We start from the raw sequence: 11,769 nt of genomic DNA on the forward strand, positions 1-11,769 counted from the left end.
GACGAAATCAAAAACTAATTGCACAGTTTGGTTGTACTTTGCGAGATGAACGTTTTGAGTCTAATTAGTCATCGTTTGGACAATTATTATCAAATACAAACGAAGTGCTACAGTGATTACTGTGGCTACAGTGCCTACGGCGGCGCCGATTTCGCCCGCAACTAAACGAGGCCTTGGATTATCGCCGGCAGTCGTATCTCGCCCCTCCCTGCACGCGTATCCAGGCCCTTTATTGTTTGAAAATGACCTGTGACGGTGCCTTCATTCTGCGTATCAGGTTCGCCCTTTTTGAGCGAGAACGACCTCACCTCTGCTAGCTTGGTCGCCATCTTCGACCATCGACGCGCGGCGAATCTTTGAGGTTGGTGCGTATTATCTCCTCATATGGCAGGGCTGGACATATATATATACACACGTCTCGTTCGTTTCGCTGAAAAAATAAGTCGAAACACTCTTCCGATTGATTTATAGCGAGAGAAAAAAAATTTATTCTGACTAAAAAAATAAGTTAAAAAATACGAATTACAAGAGAAACGAACAGAGCCATAACAAAAAAAATACAGCTTCAGGTTTAAATTAAGACCTGAAAAGTCGGTCTCTAGGTCCCCTTGTTTACTAATTTCTCGCCTCTAAAGTACAATCAGATTTGTTAGGCACCATCAATGGATATTAATGCTCTTAGTGGTTCTATTACAAATAAAGTAATTTATAAAGACTAGGAAATGTCGATATTACTATTCACACAACGTAAACTATCATGCATCACCTTTATTTTCTCTCCCTCTTTTTTTTAGCATGGACCATCTTCCATCTTTCCAAACATATATAGCTTCTCTAAGTCACCATGATAAATATAGAGTACCTACTTTTTTTATGGATCCTAGGTGTCATTTGGGACTACTGGTAAAAAAAAAGTTGTATTGAAGAAGGCCTTAATGACATGACATGTTCGCTTAAGCTACTTTCATATACGAAGCAAGCAGTCCTGACATTTTAGTGGAGTACGATGAAATCGCGTGCTGCAACGCCTACGCGGCTAGAGGCTTGGCCATGCCAAATGCCAATTGGGAAAGGCCTGCGGGGCTGGCTGTGTTTAGTTGATGAAATTTGAAAATTTAGCTACCGTAGTACTTTCGTTTTTATTTGGTAATTAGTATTCAATCATGGACTAATTAGGCTCAAAATGTTCGTCTCGTGATTTTCAACCAAACTGTACAATTAGTTTTTTTCGTCTACATTTAATACTCTATACACATATCACAAGATTCGATGTGATAGCTACCGTAATACTTTTTGGAAAAAAATTTTAGAACTAAACTGGGCCTGGTACAGCAAAGTGAGAGCCACCAGAGCGGACCCCAGCGTCCCATGTGGCCTGCCCCCTGCGTAGACAGTGCACAGCGCTGCACTGCTGCTACAGCGATGCTGCATGCCTGTCCCTGCGTTGCCCTTTTGTAGACTCTAGTCAGTCCAGAGGCGGACGCCAACGTGCAGTCAGAAACCAGCCATCTACTCAGATAACTGCGTACCGTAAAAGAACTCCTGAAAGACCGAAATACTGTAATGTAACAGATCGAGCGTACAGTATATGCTGAGATACGTATCGGCCAAAATAATACGTAAGAAAAATGAGCGTTTAAAATTGGTCTATAACCATCAAATAACCTGATTGGATAGCTAAAACGACCGCAAATCTGGACTGACTCAAGTTTTGCTGTTGTTGCATCTTTATTGAACATACTAGGACCTTTTGATAAGTTTAAGCTTTGCTAGCTTATGCTGTTATGCACCCATGGTCAAGTGCGGCTGTGTTCAATGCACAAGTTTTCTTACGTTAGTAAATTCGTTTTTTTCCCTTTAGAAAATGGAGCCCACTGCCCACTTTTCTTTCACTATATTTATCGTATCTACATGAAAATTCAGAGTTTCAGATAGTTATATATTTTTTTCAATGATACAGAGAATAATCTATCTTAATAAGCTTAACTTCTCGTTTCCTGATATGCAATACCTGTGACTGCACTCTTCAATCACAGTTTATACGGCCTAGTCCTATTATAAGTAAAGAAAACATAAGCGCTCGTGGATGAACTTCACGAGGGGCTTTGTTTTGTTTACATAAAGAGAGACTGAGTTTCTTCACATAAAGAGAGATCAGATTAGAGCTTCTGATTTCTAGCGAAGCATGCTCGTAAAGTTTTATTGTCAGCAGTGTGGCTGCGACATATACCTGACTTTGCTATAAGTTTAGTACTAACAATAATAATTGACATAGAAGTAATTCTTTCTGATTAATAAGGTTAAGCTTTTCTTAAAAATTACCAAATTCTCTCCATCACTTTTCTTAAAAATTTTCCTCCATCAAGCTGAATCTCAGCATTCTCATGAGCCAACGATGAAGATAGTTGTCTGAAAACATACCGAGGCACATGAAATATAGTGCTTGTTTAGTTTTCAAAAAATTTTCCAAAAAGTGCTACAGTAGCCATCACATCGAATCTTGCGATACGTGCATGGAGCATTAAATGTAGACGAAAAAAAACTAATTGCACAGTTTGGTTGGAAATCGCGAGACAAACGTTTTGAGCCTAATTAGTCCATGATTGAACACTAATTGCCAAATAAAAATAAAAGTGCTACAGTAGCCAAATTCTCAAATTTCACGAACTAAACACATCCATAGTAAGTTCCCTAATATACACCTACTCCCTCTATCCTTTTATAACTGTTGTTTTCGCTTCTCGATAAACAACTTTGACTAAATATATATAAAAATATTAATATTTATGTTACATAATTAATATCATTAGATAGATCGTTGAATCTATTTTTGTAATAATTTATTTAGAGATAAAAAAATATTATTAATATTTTATACAAATTTAGTTAAATTTATAGGCCGTGGCGACAGATATTTACTCAACACCACTCCAGACGCCCTCTTTGCCGAGTGCTGGGGGCACTCGGCAAAGCCACCCAAGCACTCGGCAAAGGCTTTGCCGAGTGGCGCACTCGGCAAAGGTCTCTCAGCAAAGATTTTATCGGCAAAAATTTCTTTGCCGAGTGCCAAAAATCGACACTCGGCAAAGTCTTTGCCGAGTGCCAAGCCCGCACTCGGCAAAAAAATAACTGGCGTCAACATTTGACGCCGGCTTTGCCGAGTGCCTAGGAACTGGCACTCGGCAAAATTTGAATTTTTGCCGAGAGCCAGGGCTCAGCACTAGGCAAAGAAACCATTTTTTTTTAAAAAACTTTTTAAAAATAATCTTTGCCGAGTGGTACCACCTGGCACTCGGCAAAATTGACCTCTTTGCCGAGTGCCAGGCTGTGGCACTGGCACTCGGCAAAACTGGGGAAGTGGCTGTTTTTGCGGCATTTTTTTCAGCTTTGCTGAGTGCCACACCCCTGGCACTCGGCAAAGACTTCTTTGCCCAGTGTTGGCACTCGACAAAGCTGGGAAATTTGCTATTTTTTTTGTTTTTGCTTTCCTTCGAAAGCAAACACGCAAAACTCATATATAATACATGAGACAGCACACAGGCATTTAGCATCACACAAAACGCATACATAATCCATCACATACATCCATAATACATCACAAGCACATCCAACATCCATCATAAGCACATCCTCCTACATAATCTATCACACGCACATCCAATGTGCAAATCCATGACAACATCTAAGAAGTCTTCATCCAACACTAAGTCCTAGATCAAGAAAAGTCAATGAAACATGAAGGGGCACCACCTACTGCCACTGATCCCAATGGGAGCCTAAAGGGGCACTTCCGTGCGGTGGTGGACCTGTCCAGCCGGGGTGTGTGTGCTGAGGCGAAGGAGTCGGGTTCGAACCCGATGACTGTTGCTGCACAAAGGAGAATTGAATTCATTAGTATCTACACAAGCTAAAGGACTTGATCAACCATATATATATACTCACCGGAGTGCCTAGAGCCAAAGGAGTAGGAGGCACAACTGGAGCGAGCAGCGACTGGGGCACCACCACACCCGGGAGAGTGGTGCCGAGGCTCGACATGAATGAGAACATGTCCTGCATCCTCTACGCCTCGGCCGCGCTCTGGGCCCTCAGGACCTCCCACTCGGCCCTCTCGGCCTCCCTCTGGGCCCTCTCCCTCTCCCTCTCGACCCTCTCGGTCTCCATCCTCTCCACAGTGGCCTGTAATATTCAATCACCAATGTTTAAACAATGCAAATGCAAGGTATATGTGTAAAAGTAATGAACGGCGAATGAAATAGAACTAACCTGGAGTGCCGCTATCTGCTGCAGTGTGCTCGCCTGCCGAGGTCGAATGGGGACGGAGGAGCTCGTGCTTTGTGCTCGAATCTGGGCGAGGTTGGGCACAGAGGTCGAGTTGACCATGTTGGAGGCCATCCAGTACCGGTCGTGCTGCTTCCCTCCTCCGAGCCTCATCACGAGGTCGGTATCAAGGGGCTAGGTGGCGGGGTCGAAGTCCTCCCCATGCCGCTCGCGGGCCGCCGAGGCATAGTCGGTGAGCTTGCTGTGGACGCTCGTGTTGTTGTACGCCTCGGGCCCGTCCTCCGGGTTGTAGACGGTGTCCAGGGCTGTCACCTTGCCCTTGTGTGCCATGGCGTACGCCATGAACTCGTTGCATTCCTGGCCATCATGCGACTGGGACTGTGAGGAAAACACAAAGACGATTAGAAGTAATGAGAATTGAGCGTTAGAACAAATAAATAAATAAGTGCGTAGCGTATACCCAGGCCTAGGCATACGAACTGAGGGGCCGGTTGCCTTGGTGGTGCGCCGGCCCACCCATCTGCAGGCAGCACTCCCGACGGAGGGCATGCCTCTCCCTCCACTCATCGGAGACCCACTTGTCCACGATGGCCGCCCAACAGTCTCTATGGGTGGCGCACCAAGAAGGACACATCTGCATGCCATCAAGTATTAGAAATGTTAGAATATAAAATGAAGGCTACCTATTCTTCATGGAATGAGTCAGTAACAATGTTTTATAACTTACTGCGAGGTACTGCTCCCTGGTGAGTGTCATGGTCCTAGCCTCGCTCTTCCTCGGGTACCGACCAAGGACATCGCACGAGTGGTTGATGTGGCACTGCAGCCTCGCCTCGTAGTACAGGTCCGTGACTCGGGCCCTGCATGCCCTGTCCTACACCTTCGTCACCCAGGCGGGGTCATGCCCCTCCTCCAACGTGAAGAAGTCCTGCATACAGACATCATGTGTCCTTTCATTATTTCAAGAACGTCTAATGAATTCATAGTATTGAGCAATGTAGTGTGATGTAGACTCACCCAGAACTCATGCCTGATCCGCTCCTGTACGGTGCCATACACGGCGTCCACGGTGGAGTTGAAGTGGTCCCACGTCCAGGGAGGCGACTCAACCTGGGCGTGGGTGACCAAACCAGGGTAGTGTAGGCGGATCAGGCCGCCGAGGATCCCATTGCACTGCCGATGATCGCCCCCGGACACAAGTTCCTAGTTCCTACAGGAGTTAGTAAGAAGAATTGTTAGTCCGTAGTTTGGTTTTCAGCATATGAACAAGAAGAGATGCAAAATGAACGGATACTTACTTGTCGCCCTTGGGACGAATCACCGGCCTCCTCTGAAACGAGATCGTCCACGCCGGGAGCTGCGAGGACCCACGCAAGTACGGTACCGATGAGGAGCTCGAAGTGGAACCCCCCGCCACCCCCAGAGGAAGTGTCACCCCCTCCTGTCTAGGGGGGCCAGCTGCTGGTCCTCGTCGTCAGTGGTCGTCGTCCGGTCCTCCTCGGGCGAGGGGACGGTAGACGACTACACCGCCCTCCTCGGACGGCCACGGGGGCGGTGGGCCAGATGGCTCCTCGCCGATGCCTCCGCCTCCTGAGTCGTCCTCGCGTAGAGCGAGTTGCAGGTCCGGGTCCGCCTTCCGCTCGGCATTTTGTCGAGTGCCTGCAAATACAAAGAGTAAACCAGTTAGCACAATATAGACAAATGTAGAGATGCAAAATGAACAAAACATAACTAGAAAATAATAATAATATAGTATTACATGAATTAGAAATAATCTTCAGGATCGGTAGCGGCCAGATCATAAGTGTCGTCATCACTATCAATATTGTCTAACATTTCTGCCTCATCTCCATCATTGTCATCAATGGCAACGCCAAACCGTAATCGCTCAAGCAGTGCTAAGTCTTTGGCAATTTGCACCTCTTCTCCATCGTCCTCATCAATGTCATTGTCTACTTCCATGCCCATCAGCGAAAACATGTCTATGTCAAACGTGCCATCTAGCCCCTCGGGTTGATAGAACTCCCCTGTATATGTGTTTGGGTCAAAGTTGTAATCCTCATCGTTTGGGACAGGCACTTTGCCATGCGGTGATACCAACTGTGCAAGGTACCAACCCTCAAGAGTGGGATCTTTTTGGCACGCCCATGGAAGATAATAAACTTGCGTGGCCTGTTGAGCCACAATATAGACATCGTCTCCTTGATAGAGGGAATCTTGTTGAATTTCAACTTGTCCAATCTCAGGGGCTCTTCTCATGACATTGGGATCAAACCAATGGCATTTCAATACGACTGGCTTATGACCTCCGCGAAGCTCAAAGTTGAGCTCGTATATTTCTTCGACTATGCCATAGTAGTCGCGGTCATCGGTGCCGGGCGTATGAACTCCAGTATTCGTGGTTTTTCGATTGGGCCGACTGAGCTCGTGGCTTCTTGTGTGGAAGCGATAGCCATTCACATCATATACGGTGAATGACTTGACCCTATAGGGGAAGCCTTTGACAACCTGTTTCAACTCTTCATCCATTTCCGCATCCGTGCGTGCCTGTAAGGTGAGGGCGGATAGATCATTACTCGCTCGTAGGAGCAAAGTGGGATGTCACAGATGGAACGATGTAAATTGGATGGTACCTTCTTTTCGAACCATGAAATGAAATCGGGCACACCATCTTTGAGAAGACTATCTTGTTCTTGAGGGGAAGGATTCCTATTTCCTGTCCAGTATGTATTCAGAAATTCCCTAAAAAAGCAAGAGACAAGGTGGTTGGATAGATAGACGATAGTGACGGCGTATGTAACAAGCTCATTGAGAACTTACTGCACATAAGGGTTCACTTCATCAAGGTTCAACAACACATACAATATAATAGTGCACCACTCATCATTCCGTAAGGTCTTGGTGCTCGAAGCGCTTGCCCTGCCAAGTTGACCTTTGAAAAGGCTGAGATTTGATGACCTCTCGTCGGTGTTGTAACGAGGGATTGGATTGTGCACGCTAGGAAGGCTATCCTTATAGTATGATGTTGTGAAGTTTGACACCTCCTCAAGAATGAATGCCTCTGCCATGGATGCCTCAATTCTGGCTTTATTTCTACACTTTTTCCGAAGAACCTTTAGACATCTCTTGATTGGATAGCACCAACGGGCTTGCATGGGCCCCCCCATTCGTGCCTCGTGAGGCAGGTGCAAAATCAGATGCTGCATTGAGAGGAAGAAGCCAGGGTGGGAAGATCTTCTTCATCTTACAGAGCAACACAGGTGCCACTTTCTCTAAGTCATCAATCACGGCCCGAGATAGCTCCTTGGCATAAAGCTAGCAGAAGAAATAGCTCAACTCTGCCAGGACGCGCCACACATGCTCGGGGACGAAACCTCTAGTCATCGCTGGAAGGAGCCGCTCAATCCATATGTGAAAGTCATGACTCTTCATCCCTAACACTCGACAAGTGGACACATTCACTCCCCTCCTTAGATTCGCCGCATACCCATCAGGGAACATTAACGACTGAACCCACTGACATACTTCCCTCCTTTGGTCCTTCTTCAAAACAAAATCGACCGAAGTCCTTTTTCATTTCTTGCCAGGCGTGGGAGTTTTCATCACTTGCTTTGGTCTATCGCACAGTGCTGCCAGGTCCACTCTTGCCTTAACATTGTCCTTTGACTTTTCTGTGTCCATGAGTGTTCCCCAAAGCACCTCGGCGATATTCTTCTCTGTGTGCATTAAATCAATATTGTGTGGAAGAAGAAGATCATTGAAATAGGGAAGCCTAGTCAAACCTGATTTATGAGTCCACATGTGGTACTGACCATATCCATCAAAATGACCTTTCTCTTTATCAACTTTGAGAGCCTCTATCTCAGAGCGGATCTCGGCAGCGGTCATCTTCTGAGGTGTAGGATCGGTGACTTCAACACCTTTCATGAAGTTCTTGATGTCTCGTCTAAATGGATGGTCAAGGGGGAGGAATTGACGATGTTGGTCGAACGAAGAAAACTTGCCACCACTCTTCAGCCAAGTGAACCTCACACCTGCCTTGCATATTGGGCATGGGAACTTCCCGTGAACACACCACCCGCAGAATAGGCCATACGCCAGGAAGTCATGCAGGGAGTAGTGGTACCACACATGCATTGTGAAGTTTCTCTTTGTAGCTCGGTCGTATGTCAGTACCCCCTTTTCCCAAGCATCGATCAAATCATCGAACACAGGCTCCATGAACATACCCATATTGTTCCCTGGATGTCCAGGAATTATCAGCGACAAAAATACGTTCTTGGGTTGAAAGATGACACCAGGGGGGAGATTCAGGGGTATCACGAACACGGGCCAACAAGTGTATGGGGCTGCGGACAATCCATACGGGTTGAACCCATCTGTTGCCAACGCTACACGTACATTGCGAGCCTCCTCAGCTTTAACATGATGTATGCCATCGAAATGGGTCCAGGCGTCGCCATCCGATGGGTGTACCATCTTGTCTGGATTGTACCTTTTGCCATTTTTGTGCCATATCATCTGTTTCACGGACTCCTCTGTCATGTACAGCCGTTGGATCCTCGGTATGAAAGGAAGGTACCGTAGGACCTTCGTAGGGATACTCAGCTGTTCCTTCTTGCCATCACTAGTGTCGACCTCTAGGTACCTAGAGGATTTGCACTTTGGACAGTGCGTTGCTCCCTCATGATCTTTCCTAAAAAGGACGCATCCATTCAGACAAGCATGGATCTGCTCATACGGCATCTTAAGTGCACGAAGAAGTTTCTGTGACTCGTACAAGTTCTTCGGTAGGATGTGATCCTCTGGAAGCAGGGATCCAAAAACTGCCAACATACCATCAAAGTTGTCCCGACTCATGCTAAACTGCGACTTCAACCCCATGATGCGTCCAATTACATCCAGTTGTGATACCGTTGTCTTTTCGTGCAAGGGCTTCTACGCTGAAGACAGCATATCATAGAATGCCTTTGCGCTTTCCTCTAGCTTCTCCTCTAATCCTTCACTGAACCGTGCCTGCTGAATGTCATCCATCCAGTCTGCTACCCCGCCATCTCCATCATAATCCTCGAGACACTGTCTCACCACCTCCTCTCTAATACGATCGGGTTCACCATGGTGGATCCAGCGGGTATAGTTTGCCGTGAATCCATACTTGATAAGATCTTCCCCCACGAGCCTCTTAATTTTTCTTTTCTTGTTGCCACATCTGCTGCACGGACATGGCATCTGGGCTGACCCTTTAGCAGCCTCGCCAAATGCATGCTCCAGGAAAGCATTGGTCTTGGTCATCCATTCTAGGGTCATACTTGCGTGGCCCGTGTACATCCACTCACGGTTATCCATCCTCTGGCACATGCATATGTAAGCGAGTAATAAAAACTGTAGGTAAATCCACAAGGCGTTCCTACTATACATCTAATAGGTGAAGGATAGGTCCTAATCCCACCTAAGGATGCGTAGATGAGGTTGGCTTCCATGGTCCGCTCCTATCCAAGACAGAATTTCGACAGCACCTCCCCGCTGTTCTCCCGATACATGTCCTGGCAGGGAGATTGTGTATCAGGAGAACAACGAGGAGGTGGTGTCGAAACTCTGTCTCGGACAGGAGCGGGCCACGGAAACCAACCCATCTATGCATCCGCGGGCTGTCCAAAAAACATGGACAATCCGAAATAGGTACGAAATTTGGTATGCAAAGATCTGCATACCAACGACCGTATCTCTTTCGGATGGGAGACACCTAACTGGGGTTACACGAGATACAAGTATGGAAGATGGGTTATACCTAGGGTGTCGGTGAGGTCAGGCTAGTGGGGTGGTGGCGAGTCGCTGCAGTGGCGAGGCGACGCGGTGCAGGCAGAACCGCAACGTCGATGAAGACGATCGGGGTCGCCGAGTGCCTCCCAACGGTCCTCGTCCTGCAAAGAAAAGGCAAATGGTTAGACTCCATTGAAAATTTCGGCAGCACCTCCCCTGCACGGAGAGGTTCCCAAAATCTACAGAAAACATTGGCACGAAGGCCAACAACCACATGTATACCAAACATAGGCATGAAGGCCATCAACCACATACATACAACAATAACTACTACTAACACTAAAACTATGAACAACAACTACAACTACTACTGTCACTACGACTTACTAACTAATACTAACACTACTAATTAACTACTACTACTAACACTACTACTTACTAACTAATACTAACATTAGGGCATACCTTGCCAGCGAGAATGCGAAGACCGAGGGCCGGCGACGACAACGGAGACGACCGCTATGGCGTGAGGGTCGACGAACCGAGGCGACACCTTTCTTCTCCTCTCTTCTCCTCTTCTCCTCTTCTCCCTTCTCTCCTCCCCTCCTCCCTTCTCCTTCCTCTCCTCCTCCTCCTCCCTTCTCTTTCTTCTTCTTCCTCCTCCCCTTCTTCTCCTTCCTCCTTTCCTTCCTCCTCTTCCTCCTACCTCCTCCTGCCTACTGCGGGCGCGCGGGCCGGGGAGCCGGCGGGGCGGGCGCGCGGGGAGCCACCGGCGGCGGCGGCGCGGCGGCGGGGAGGGCACGCGCGCATGTGTGTGCGTGTGTGGTGTGTGTGTGGTGTGTGTGCGTGTGTTCGGTTTTTTTATATTTCAAACCTCTTTGTCGAGTGCCAGATCTGGGGCACTCGGCAAAGAAAGTATTTTGCCGAGTGCTCCCGATCTGGCACTCGGCGAAATAAAAAATTAAAAAAAAATCATGTCCTGGCTTTGTCGAGTGCCTAGGGCTAGCACTCGGTAAAATATTCACTTTGCCGAGTGCCAAACCTTGGCACTCGGCAAAATAATTTTTTTTATTTTTTGTCACCAACTTTTTTTCTTAGATTTGTATTTGTACCATGAACAACATGTTCAAATTTGGCACAATTTCATTGTTGTTTGCTATATTTCTTCACTTTATTTCATTTTCTTGCAATTTTCTAGAAAATGTAGGTTTGAACTGCAGGTGCATCGAATAATAGTTTTGATCCATTCCAAAAATATTATTCTTGTTTGTTAGTGTCACTTTATGCTAAATCTAGGAACTGTCTCCAAATTTCGATCAACGTGCTCATGGGGCAACGTCGCGAACTTGCGTGCGAGTGGTTGTTTAATTCTATAAAATTCAAACGAATCCCGAAAATCATGAAACTTGACGAGATGTTGTGATATCACATGCATATGCGGTGGTAAAAGTTTGAAAACGTTTAGAGGACGTCATCACGTATGGTGTTCACAAACCAGGACATCATCACATGGATGTCCTGGTTTGTGAACACCATACGTGATGACGACCTCCAAACGTTTTCAAATTGATGATGTCCTGGTTTGTGAACACCGTACGTAATGACGTCCTCCAAACGTTTTCAAATTTTTACCACCGCATATGCATGTGATATCACAACATCTCGCTAAGTTTCATGATTTTCGAGATTCGTTTGAATTTTATAGAATTAAATAACCACTCGCACGCA

This window comes from Miscanthus floridulus, unplaced genomic scaffold, assembly GCF_019320115.1.
Source record: "Miscanthus floridulus cultivar M001 unplaced genomic scaffold, ASM1932011v1 fs_516_1_2, whole genome shotgun sequence".
Classification (NCBI taxonomy): Eukaryota; Viridiplantae; Streptophyta; class Magnoliopsida; order Poales; family Poaceae; genus Miscanthus; species Miscanthus floridulus.